The sequence below is a fragment of the Camelina sativa genome, chromosome 1, assembly GCF_030686135.1.
Source record: "Camelina sativa cultivar CO46 ecotype springtype chromosome 1, ASM3068613v1".
NCBI lineage: Eukaryota > Viridiplantae > Streptophyta > Magnoliopsida > Brassicales > Brassicaceae > Camelina > Camelina sativa.
Window position 1 is genome coordinate 22066903 of NC_141880.1, and position 12472 is coordinate 22079374.

Consider the following 12472-nt stretch of genomic DNA (forward strand, 5'->3'; position numbering starts at 1 on the left):
TGGGTGGATCAAGGTCGGGCTCAGGGAATGGCTCAGGTTGTTCTGGTGATGCTTGACTGGCCGGCGCGTTGGTGATCCGATCATTCTCAATACCTAGCCTCTCAAGGATCACCCGGAGGTTGCGTGTCCGATCGGAAGAAGAGGTCGAGAGATTGCGAAGTTCATCCCAGTTCTTCTCATCATAAAATCCTTGTGACTCCACAAACTTGACATCACGAGACACAAGAACTCTTCTTGTCTCCGAGTCATAGCACTTATATCCTTTTTGAGTTGTAGAATAGCCGATAAACATTGCCTTAGTACTCTTAGCATCAAGCTTGTCTCTTAGTTCACCTGGTCGCAACACATAGCAAACACAACCAAATACTCGTAAATGATCAAAGTTAGGCTTTTCATTGTTCAATACCTCAAATGGAGACAAGTCGTTGAGTATTTTTGTTGGTGTGCGGTTGATAAGATAACAAGCTGTGAGCACGGCATCTCCCCAAAAGCGTTTTGGAACTCTTGTATGGAACATCATGGACCTTGCTACCTCCATGAGATGCCTATTCTTCCTTTCAGCCACCCCATTTTGTTGTGGTGTGTATGGACAGCTAGTTTGATGAAGAATTCCATGTTCGGCTAGATATTGCTTAAAGGCATGGCTTGTGTATTCTCCACCATTATCTGATCTCAAAATTTTAATCTTGGCATGATAGTGGTTAGTGACATAATTTTGAAAGCTAGTAAAAGCTTCAAGAACTCTATCCTTAGAAGGAAGCAAAGTTATCCAAGTATATTTTGATTTTTCATCAATAAAAGTCACAAAATACTTTTGATTTTCTCTAGATAAGCAAGGGGATGTCCAAACATCAGAATGAACCAAATCAAAACATTTTTCATAAATAGTAATAGATTTAGGAAAAACAGCCTTGCAATGTTTACCAAGAATACAAGCCTCACACCCATCATTTTGAAAAGAAATATTAGGGAACATTAAAGCTAAAGCTCTAGTGTGAGGATGTCCTAGCCTAGCATGTAAAATAGAATCACTAGGTTTAACAACAACCGAATTAAAACAAGAAGCAGATAAATTCAAGTCCTCAAGCATATAGAGATCACCCTTGGAACCTCCTTGACCAAGGACCTTACTTGTCTCAATATCCTGAAAATGAACCTTGTTAGGACCAAATATTGCATAACAATTCAAATCAGTAGTGGCTCTCTTAACTGATAGCAAGTTGGAAGTAAAATTTGGCATATAGAACGCTTTAGTATCTTTATCAAATAATTTCAAGTTTCCAATGCCTTTAACTGGCACTTTCTCACCATTTGCTATCACAACATTACCACTAGCCGGTTTAATATCACTCATTAACCTAGAATCACTAATCATGTGGTGAGAAGCACCGGAATCAACTATGAGCGGTTTAGTTTGATTCAAGGCAAGATAAGAGTTACCGGAATTTTCTTTGAGTGCCTTAATGAGCGCATCAAGATCAGACTTCCTCACGAGGTCCGACGAGGCAGCCAGGGCAGTTCCATTCATATCCGGAGCTCGAGGGTTCAGTTCAGCAACCAATGGCTCCACACTCGCTCGATGAGCTCTTGGTGCTCCACGGTGGTTCATTGGTCGGTTTACTCGGAGGTGTGGGTGGAGAATCCAACACTCATTCTTGAAATGGCCCGGCTTCTTGCAGTGGTGACACACTGGTTCTTTCTTGTTATCTCCTCGATAGTAGCCCTTGTTTGCGGTCGCTACATCAGCTTGGTTGGCGGTTACAAGCTCCCCCTTGTTACCAAACAACCCCATGGAACCATGCTCCTTTTGAATCTGACTACACACTTCCTCCAGGCTGGGAAGCTTGTCCGACCTCAAGATATGCTTGATAAGATCGTTGTAAGATGGATTCAGCGTAAGGAGGAGGCCGAACACCTTGTCTTGTTCACGCCTCTCATTCAAGATTGTCGGATCAAGAGTCGCTGGCCTAAGCATCTCAAGCTCAGCCCAAAGGGACCTAAACTTCCCAAAGTGTTTGGTGAACTCCATGTCTTCTTGGCTTAGGTTGTTGATGGCTCTCTTGATCTCAAAGACTCGGCTTAAATTGGTAGTGTTACCAAAGACGTTTTGCAAGGTATCCCATAGATCCTTGGCCGTTTCACAATACGAGTAGGCCTCGAGTATTGGAGCATCGAGAGAGTTTTGTATGATGGCGAGAACACTTTGGTCTTCTTGAAACCACTTTTCTTCACCACTTGTGGCCACAACTTTGCCGTCTTCAGTCGGCTCGCCCTTCGGAGCTTCACTTGTTGTCACATGGGTCCAAAGCCCTCGGCCACATAGCGCCGTCTTTGTGGTCCTTGCCCACAACAAATAGTTCTCTCCTTTGAGAGTAACTGGAACAACCAAGGTTTTGGTGCTTTCCATGGAGTTTTGTCCAATGGTCAATAAGTTTACCCAACGGTTAAAGAAAAACTCAAGAGATTGAGTGAACGAGTTGCGGAAGAAAGTAGAGTGAATGAAGAGTTTAACGAGAGGAACCACAAGGCTCTGATACCATGTAAGTTTAGAAACGAGAGAGTGTAGAGATCGAGTGAGTTTGAGAGTGTTCGCACGAGAGAGTAGAAGAGAGTATGGAAGTGTAAGAGAGAGAGTATAGAAGAAGAATCAAACTTCTTACTTGAAAAAGAACCTAGATACATCCTAATTATAGACAAAGTAAGCAGCATATTCCTATGGGATCCTATACACGCTTTACATGACTGAAAGTGACATCCTTCCTTCTTAACATAACATGTGACTTGTGAGTTGAAATATCTTCCCACTTGCACACAAACTCCAACGGTCGGTAGGAGAAGGATCTAGAGACTTGGTTGTCTCATACAAGCCTTAGAAGACTTCAAGTGGGCTTCTACACGAGATGGTATGGTTGGCCCGATGAGAGAGAACGGTCGTTGACTTGTACGGACGTTGACTTGTACGGACATGGTGATCAAGATCCCAAATTATATTTACTGCTTGAATCTATGTTTTGTCTCGGTTTTAGCCTGTTTTGGGATAAAACGGGTTTAAGTGTTGTCTAAACACTCCAAATTCAACCCAAACCCTTATAATTAGTCAAATGCATTGGATTGTTACACATTTTTTCCCCAGAAAGAGTAACATAGCTGTTTACTGCTATAATCAAGTTTCTCTCCGTTTTAGCCTGTTTTCTCGGTTTAAGCCTATTTTGGGATAAAACGGGTTTAAGTGTTCTCTAAACACTCCGAATTCATCCTGAACTCTTACAATTAGTCAAATGCATTGGGTTGTCACACATTCTGACCCTAGAAACAGTAATAAAGCAATTTACTGCTTCGAATCAATGTTTTCTTGGTTTTAGCCTGTTTTCTCGGTTTAAGCCTGTTTTGGGATAAAACGGGTTTAAGTGTTGTCTAAACACTCCGAATTCATCCTGAACTCTTACAATTAGTCAAATGCATTGGATTTTCACACATTCTGACCCTAGAAACAGTAATAAAGCAATTTACTGCTTCGAATCAATTTTTTCTTGGTTTTAGCCTGTTTTGGGAAAAATGTGTAAAAGTGGCGTCTAAACACTCCAAATTCAACCCAAACTCTTATAATTAGTAAAATGCATTGTATTGTTACATATTTTGACACTAGAAAGAGTAACATATCTGTTTACCGGTTCGAATCTATGTTTCTCTCGGTTTTAGCCTGTTTTGGGATAAAACGGGTTTAAGTGTTGTCTAAACACTCCAAATTCAACCCAAACCCTTATAATTAGTCAAATGCATTGGCCGTCCGTACAATTATGGGGCCGTCCGTACAACCAAGCAATAAGGCCGAGTCATGTAAGTGTGTAAAGACAATGAGGAGGCCTGCTCTCCTTAGGCCCATGAGAAGGATCTAGAATGTCGCTTGTAGCCGTTAGAGAGGAGGAACAAGTGGAGTCACGGGTTATGTTGTGTTTAAGGAGACTAGGACGGGTCACTATCACCGTTGGGATTAGTTCTATCTCTCTCCTTGTCCCTATCACTTATACGATCGGTTGGTAGAGGGTGTAGCCCTAATTTTCCCTTGATATATATAGGCTTTAGCCTACATTGTAATATGAATTCTTATGGAACAATAACCTAATCTTTTCTTCTTCCTCATTCTCTTTGTCTACCGATATCTCTCATCAATCTCTTGATTCTCTTCTTTATTCTACAAAGTCTAACATGGTATCAGAGCAAGTTCTTCGATTCTCTACAGTCTAATCTCATTCTCCTACTCATTTCTACACTCTAGTCTCCTTATCTTCGTTTCTTCTTACTCGCATCTCTTTTATTCTCCGGGTAAAAGCTTTACCCATCGGTCCATAGAAATCCGACCATGGAAAACGCCAAGCCCATTGTTTCACCGGTTGTCCTAAAGGGGACAAACTACTTGCTGTGGACAAGAACCACAAGAACCGCCCTTGGAGGTCGTGGCCTTTGGAGTCATGTCGAGTCCGACTATGTCCCAAAGAAAAACCCCAAAGGAGAGGACGCTTCCGAGGCGGAAGCGGAGGAAGAGAGCGAGAGGAAGGCCAAATGGTTCCAAGAAGACCAAGTTGTCCTATCTGTTCTCCAAAACTCTCTGGACACGCCTATCCTTGAGGCCTACTCATATTGCGAGACGGCCAAGGAACTGTGGGAAACACTTAAAGGCGTGTATGGTAATGTCTCTAACATGACTAGAGTCTTTGAGGTCAAGAAGGCCATAAATGATCTTAACCAAGATGATGTGGAGTTCACTAAGCATCTTGGTAAGTTCCGTGCACTATGGTCCGAGCTTGACATGTTGCGGCCAAGTACACTTGAGGCAAGTGTGCTAAACGAAAGAAAGGAGCAAGACAAAGTCTTCGGACTCCTACTTACCTTGAACCCGTCCTTCAACGACCTCTTGAAGCACATCCTAAGGGCAGAGAAGCTCCCCTCCTTTGAAGATATTTGCTCCCAAATTCAGAAAGAGCAAGGATCCCTTGATTTGTTTAGCGGTAAGGGGGAGCTTGCTTCGGCCAACAAAGGAATGTACAAGCAAGAGGAGAGGAAGTTGTTGGTGTGCGACCACTGCAAGAAGCGGGGTCATCTGAAAGACAAGTGCTGGGTTCTCCATCCTCATCTCAAGCCGGCCAAGTTCAAAGCCAACTTCTCAAAGGAAGCGGTTAGCGATAAAGGAGCCGGATCATCAAAGCAGGGAGATGAGGTGGCCATGACCGCAGCCTACGGAGATGTGGTGAGGAAGTCAGACCTTGAGGCTCTCATCCGCTCCATTGCTTCACTCAAGGAGTCTGGTATCTCTTTCTTTACTTCTAGGCCTAGCAAATCGCTTGTTATTGACTCGGGAGCCTCACATCATATGATTAGTAACCCTAGTTTAATTGACAACATAAAACCGGCCTTAGGAAATGTTGTTATTGCAAATGGAGAACAAATACCAGTAAAGGGAATAGGGGACTTGAAACTATTTGATAAAACCTCAAAAGCTTTCTTTATGCCTACCTTTACCTCCAATTTACTATCGGTTAAGAGGGCCACAAATGATTTGAATTGTTATGCAATCTTTGGTCCTAACAATGTTTATTTTCAGGATATTGAGACTGGAAAGGTTCTTGGAGAAGGGCAAGGGAGTGGAGATCTCTATGTCCTAGAGAAAACCGATCCAAATTTATCCTCTACTAAGTCTTGTTTTGTTGTTGATTCGAATATGGTGTGGCATGCTAGGCTAGGCCACCCACATTCACGTGCTTTAGGGTTGATGTTTCCTAATATTTCTTTTGATAATTCTACTTGTGAACCTTGTATTCTTGGAAAACATTGCAAGTCTATCTTTCCTAAGTCAACTACTATTTATGAGAATTGTTTTGATTTAGTTCACTCAGATGTTTGGACATCACCATGCCTATCTAGAGATAATAACAAGTATTTTGTGACTTTTATTGATGAAAAATCAAAATACACTTGGATTACCTTGTTGCCATCTAAAGATAGAGTATTTGATGCCTTTATCAATTTTCAAAATTATGTGACTAATCACTTCAATGCTAAACTTAAGGTACTTAGGTCTGATAATGGGGGGGAATACACAAGTTGCAAGTTCAAAGAACATCTCTCCAAGCATGGCATTCTCCATCAAACTAGTTGTCCCTACACGCCACAACAAAATGGTGTGGCCGAGAGGAAGAACCGGCACCTCATGGAAGTGGCGCGGGCAATCATGTTCCATTCGAGTGTTCCTAAACGATATTGGGGTGATGCCGTGATGACTGCATGCTACCTAATCAACCGAACACCAACTAGAGTTCTTCATGACTTATCCCCATTTGAAGTACTAAACAAATTTAAACCATCTCTTGATCACTTACGAGTTTTCGGCTGTGTTTGTTTTGTGTTAGTACCAGGAGAACAAAGGAGTAAGCTGGATGCCAAAAGTACAAAGTGTATGTTCATTGGCTACTCCACCACACAAAAGGGGTACAAATGTTATGATCCGGCCACAAGTCGACTATATGTCTCTCGAGATGTCCGGTTTCTAGAACATGTGGGCTACCATGACAAGAGGGATTGGAACAGCCTTAAAGATCTCTCTCACTCACCTAATGACCGAGCTTCGAGTCTACGGTTCCTTCTTGATCACCTTGGCAACCCATCTCCACCAACGGGTGCCGTGCGGCCAACACTAAGTCAAATTTCTACCGATGGTGGGTCTGACCAAGGAGATGCAAATGACAATGGTTCAGCCCAAGATGGTGAATCTCTCGAGTCTGGCCTACCCATAACCGGTGTTCCCGTCCCTGGCCCTACAACGGACACGCATGCTCCGGCGGCGGCCTCTACCGAGGAAAACACGGAGACGGCTCCTACGGACGGTACGTCCACCGTGTTGCCTAGCGTGGATCCACTTCCGGCACCAGTCCTACGTCGGAGCACCAGACCTCGATCGGATCCCTCCACTTGGAAGAACAAGCGTGTCTATTACAACAGCCAAGCTGTCGCTCATCCCATTCAGTCCGTTTGTTCCCTTGAGCTGTTACCTGCTGATCACCAAGCTTTCTTCGGCCAAGTGGACGCCAATTGGATCCCGCAGACATATGATGAAGCCAAGGAACATCAAGTTTGGTTAGATGCGGTCAAGGATGAAACTGGCGCCATGATCCGGAATCATACGTGGGACGAATCGGATCTTCCTCAAGGCAAGCGGGCAGTTAGCTCCAAATGGGTGTTTACCATAAAGTATTTGAGCAATGGTGACATTGAACGGCATAAAGCCAGGTTAGTGGCCCGTGGCTTCACCCAAACCTATGGCGCGGACTACACGGACACCTTTGCACCCGTGGCCAAGCTCCATACGGTTCGGGTTGTGCTGTCTCTTGCTGTCAACCTCTCATGGGACTTATGGCAGATGGATGTGAAGAACGCCTTCCTTCAAGGTGAACTTGATGAAGAAGTGTACATGACGCCTCCTCCCGGCCTTGAAGACATGGTTACACCCGGAAAAGTCTTGAGGCTACGTAAGGCCATCTATGGCCTTAAGCAGTCCCCACGAGCGTGGTACCACAAACTAAGCTCCACTCTCAAGACTGATGGTTTTACGCGATCGGAGGCTGATCATACTCTCTTCACGCGTCGCACCTCTATTGGTTGGGTGGTGGTGCTCATATACGTCGACGACATCATCGTGACTGGTGATGATAAGGCGGCCATTCAGGACACCAAGGACTCTCTCAAGTCGGTATTTGACATCAAGGACCTTGGGGAACTCAAATACTTTCTTGGTATTGAGATTTGTCGCTCACCGGAAGGACTCTTCCTCTCACAACGCAAGTATACTCTTGACTTGTTAGAGGAGACTGGCAAGCTTGGTGTGTCTCCGGTTGCTACGCCCCTTGATGAAGATTACCAGCTCAAGCGAAAGGGGGAGAGCTTACGGGCAAAAGAAGGCCGACCTAAGGAACCAATGGACGAGCCATTCTTAGACGTCACACGCTACCGCCGGCTTGTAGGTAAGCTGATATACCTTACTATCACACGACCTGACATATCCTATGCTGTGAATCAGGTTAGCCAACATATGAAGGCACCAAGCAAGTACCAATGGAGTCAAGTCGAAAGGATCCTAAGCTATCTCAAGGGCAGTCCGGGTCAAGGTATTTGGATGGGCAAGAATGACAACACCGAAATCGTTGGCTATTGTGATGCGGATTACAATGGCGACACGCTGGATAGGAGATCCACCACTGGGTACTGCACGTTTGTTGGAGGCAACTTGGTTACATGGAGGTCTAAGAAACAAAAGGTGGTTTCATGCTCTAGCGCCGAGGCCGAGTATAGAGCTATGAGGAAGCTCACTAACGAGATGACATGGCTGAAGGGCCTACTCAAGGACTTAGGCATCGAGACAAAGCAGCCCATGACCATGCACTGCGACAATGAAGCGGCTATCCACATTGCCACAAACTCAGTCTTTCATGAGAGGACCAAGCACATAGAAAGCGATTGCCACAAGGTGAGAGAGAAGATTGAAGAAGGAGTGGTGTTACCATGCCACACAAGGAGTCAAGATCAGCTAGCTGACATCTTCACCAAGTCTGCAAGCTCCAAGGTTTGTGATCACATCTACAGCAAACTTGGACTTGTAGACATTACACGGCCATGATCAAGCTTCCCTAATCCGTGGACAGCACACTCTTTTTCCCTTGACTTGGTTTTGTCCCATGAGGTTTTCTAAGTCAAGGTTTTTAATGAGGTGCTGCTTCACGGGTTCCAAGCTTAGCCATTTCACTCGGCTAAGCTTGAGGGGGAGTATTGATCAAGAGAATAAGCCTAAGGCAGCCATGGCCGTCCGTACAATTATGGGGCCGTCCGTACAACCAAGCAATAAGGCCGAGTCATGTAAGTGTGTAAAGACAATGAGGAGGCCTGCTCTCCTTAGGCCCATGAGAAGGATCTAGAATGTCGCTTGTAGCCGTTAGAGAGGAGGAACAAGTGGAGTCACGGGTTATGTTGTGTTTAAGGAGACTAGGACGGGTCACTATCACCGTTGGGATTAGTTCTATCTCTCTCCTTGTCCCTATCACTTATACGATCGGTTGGTAGAGGGTGTAGCCCTAATTTTCCCTTGATATATATAGGCTTTAGCCTACATTGTAATATGAATTCTTATGGAACAATAACCTAATCTTTTCTTCTTCCTCATTCTCTTTGTCTACCGATATCTCTCATCAATCTCTTGATTCTCTTCTTTATTCTACAAAGTCTAACAGTCTAAACACTCCAAATTCAACCCAAACCCTTATAATTAGTAAAATGCATTGGATTGTTCCATATCTTTACCCTAGAAAGAGTAACATAGCTGTTTATTGCTTCAAATCAATGTTTCTCTCGGTTTTAGCCTGTTTTCTCGGTTTAAGCCTATTTAGGGATAAAACGAGTTTAAGTGTGGTCTAAACACTCTAAATTCAGCCCGAACTCTTATAATTAGTCAAATAAATTGGGTTGTCACACATTCTGACCCTAGAAACAGTAACAAAGCAAATTTACTACTTCGAATCAATGTTTTCACGGTTTTAGCCTGTTTTGGGAAAAATGGGTAAAAGTGACGTCTAAACACTCCAAAATCAACCCAAACTCTTATAATTAGTAAAATGCATTGTATTGTTACATATTTTGACCCTAGAAAGAGTAAGATATCTGTTTACGGCTTCGAATCTATGTTTTGTCTCGGTTTTAGCCTGTTTTGGGATAAAACGGGTTTAAGTGTTGTCTAAACACTCCAAATTCAACCCAACCCCTTATAGTTAGTCAAATGCATTGGATTGTTGCATATTTTTATCCTAGAAAGAGTAACGTAGCTGTTTATTTGTTTTAGCCTGTTTTCTCGGTTTAAGCCTGTTTTGGGATAAAACGGGTTTAAGTGTTGTCTAAACACTCCGAATTCATCCTGAACTCTTACAATTAGTCAAATGCATTGGATTTTCACACATTCTGACCCTAGAAACAGTAATAAAGCAATTTACTGCTTCGAATCAATGTTTTCTTGGTTTTAGCCTGTTTTGGGAAAAATGTGTAAAAGTGGCGTCTAAACACTCCAAATTCAACCCAAACTCTTATAATTAGTAAAATGCATTGTATTGTTACATATTTTGACACTAGAAAGAGTAACATATCTGTTTACCGGTTCGAATCTATGTTTCTCTCGGTTTTAGCCTGTTTTGGGATAAAACGGGTTTAAGTGTTGTCTAAACACTCCAAATTCAACCCAAACCCTTATAATTAGTCAAATGCATTGGATTGTTACATATTTTTCCCCAGAAAGAGTACCATAGCTGTTTACAGCTATAATCAATGTCTCTCTCCGTTTTAGCCTGTTTTTTCGGTTTAAGCCTATTTTGGGATAAAACGGGTTTAAGTGTTCTCTAAACACTCCGAATTCATCCTGAACTCTTACAATTAGTCAAATGCATTGGGTTGTCACACATTCTGACCCTAGAAACAGTAATAAAGCAATTTACTGCTTCGAATCAATGTTTTCTTGGTTTTAGCCTGTTTTGAGAAAAATGTGAAAAAGTGGCGTCTAAACACTCCAAATTCAACCCAAACTCTTATAATTAGTAAAATGCATTGTATTGTTACATATTTTGACACTAGAAAGTGTAACATATCTGTTTACCGGTTCGAATCTATGTTTCTCTCGGTTTTAGCCTGTTTTGGGATAAAACGGGTTTAAGTGTTGTCTAAACACTCCAAATTCAACCCAACCCCTTATAATTAGTCAAATGCATTGGATTGTTGCATACTTTTACCCTAGAAAGAGTAACATAGCTTTTTATTGCTTCAAATCAATGTTTCTCTCGGTTTTAGCCTGTTTTCTCGGTTTAAGCCTATTTAGGGATAAAACGAGTTTAAGTGTGGTCTAAACACTCTAAATTCAGCCCGAACTCTTATAATTAGTCAAATGCATTGGATTGTTGCATATTTTTATCCTAGAAAGAGTAATGTAGCTGTTTATTTCTTCAAATCAATGTTTCTCTTTGTTTTAGCCTGTTTTCTCGGTTTAAGCCTATTTTAGGATAAAACGGGTTTAGGTGTTGTCTAAACACTCCGAATTCATCCTGAACTCTTACAATTAGTCAAATGTATTGGGTTATCACACATTCTGACCCTAGAAACAGTAACAAACCAATTTACTGCTTCGAATCAATGTTTTCTCGGTTTTACCCTGTTTTGGGAAAAAATGGGTAAAAGTGGTGTTTAAACTCTCCAAATTCAGTCCAAACTCTTATAATTAGTCAAACGCATTGCATTGTTACATATTTTGACCCTAGAAACAGTAACCTAGTTGTTTACTGCTTGAATCTATGTTTTGTCTCGGTTTTAGCCTGTTTTGGGATAAAACGGGTTTAAGTGTTGTCTAAACACTCCAAATTCAACCCAAACCCTTATAATTAGTCAAATGCATTGGATTGTTACACATTTTTTCCCCAGAAAGAGTAACATAGCTGTTTACTGCTATAATCAAGTTTCTCTCCTTTTTAGCCTGTTTTCTCGGTTTAAGCCTATTTTGGGATAAAACGGGTTTAAGTGTTGTCTAAACACTCCAAATTCTTCCCGAACTCTTACAATTAGTCAAATGCATTGGGTTGTCACACATTCTGACCCTAAAAACAGTAACAAAGCAATTAACTGCTTCGAATCAATGTTTTCTCGGTTTTAGCCTGTTTTGGGAAAAATGGGTAAAAGTGGCGTCTAAACACTCCAAATTCAACCGAAACTCTTATAATTAGTAAAATGCATTGTATTGTTACATATTTTCACCCTAGAAAGAGTAATATATCTGTTTACTGCTTCAAATCTATGTTTTGTCTCGGTTTTAGCTTGTTTTGGGATAAAACGGGTTTAAGTGTTGTCTAAACACTCCAAATTAAACCCAAACCCTTATAATTAGTCAAATGCATTGGATTGTTACATATTTTTCCCCAGAAAGAATAAGATAGCTGTTTACTGCTATAATCAATGTATCTCTCCGTTTTAGCCTGTTTTCTCGGTTTAAGCCTATTTTGGGATAAAACGGGTTTAAGTGTTGTCTAAACACTCCAAATTCAACCCAAACCCTTATAATTAGTAAAATGCATTGGATTGTTGCATATCTTTACCCTAGAAAGAGTAACATAGCTGTTTATTGCTTCAAATCAATGTTTCTCTCGGTTTTAGCCTGTTTTCTCGGTTTAAGCCTATTTAGGGATAAAACGAGTTTAAGTGTGGTCTAAACACTCTAAATTCAGCCCAAACTCTTATAATTAGTCAAATAAATTGGGTTGTCACACATTCTGACCCTAGAAACAGTAACAAAGCAAATTTACTACTTCGAATCAATGTTTTCTCGGTTTTAGCCTGTTTTGGGAAAAATGGGTAAAAGTGACGTCTAAACACTATCAACCCAAACTCTTATAATTAGTAAAATGCA

The 12472-nt window shown here is 41.8% G+C and overlaps 1 long non-coding RNA gene across 1 annotated transcript; it reads right to left on the reverse strand.

Moving 5' to 3' along the window:
* Positions 1-857: 857 nt before the first annotated feature.
* Positions 858-1585, reverse strand: LOC147950192 (uncharacterized). The gene is made up of 2 exons (XR_015596268.1): positions 1441-1585; positions 858-1144 (listed from the first exon to the last, which is right to left on the reverse strand). It is a non-coding gene; the product is annotated as an uncharacterized LOC147950192 (long non-coding RNA).
* Positions 1586-12472: the final 10887 nt, after the last annotated feature.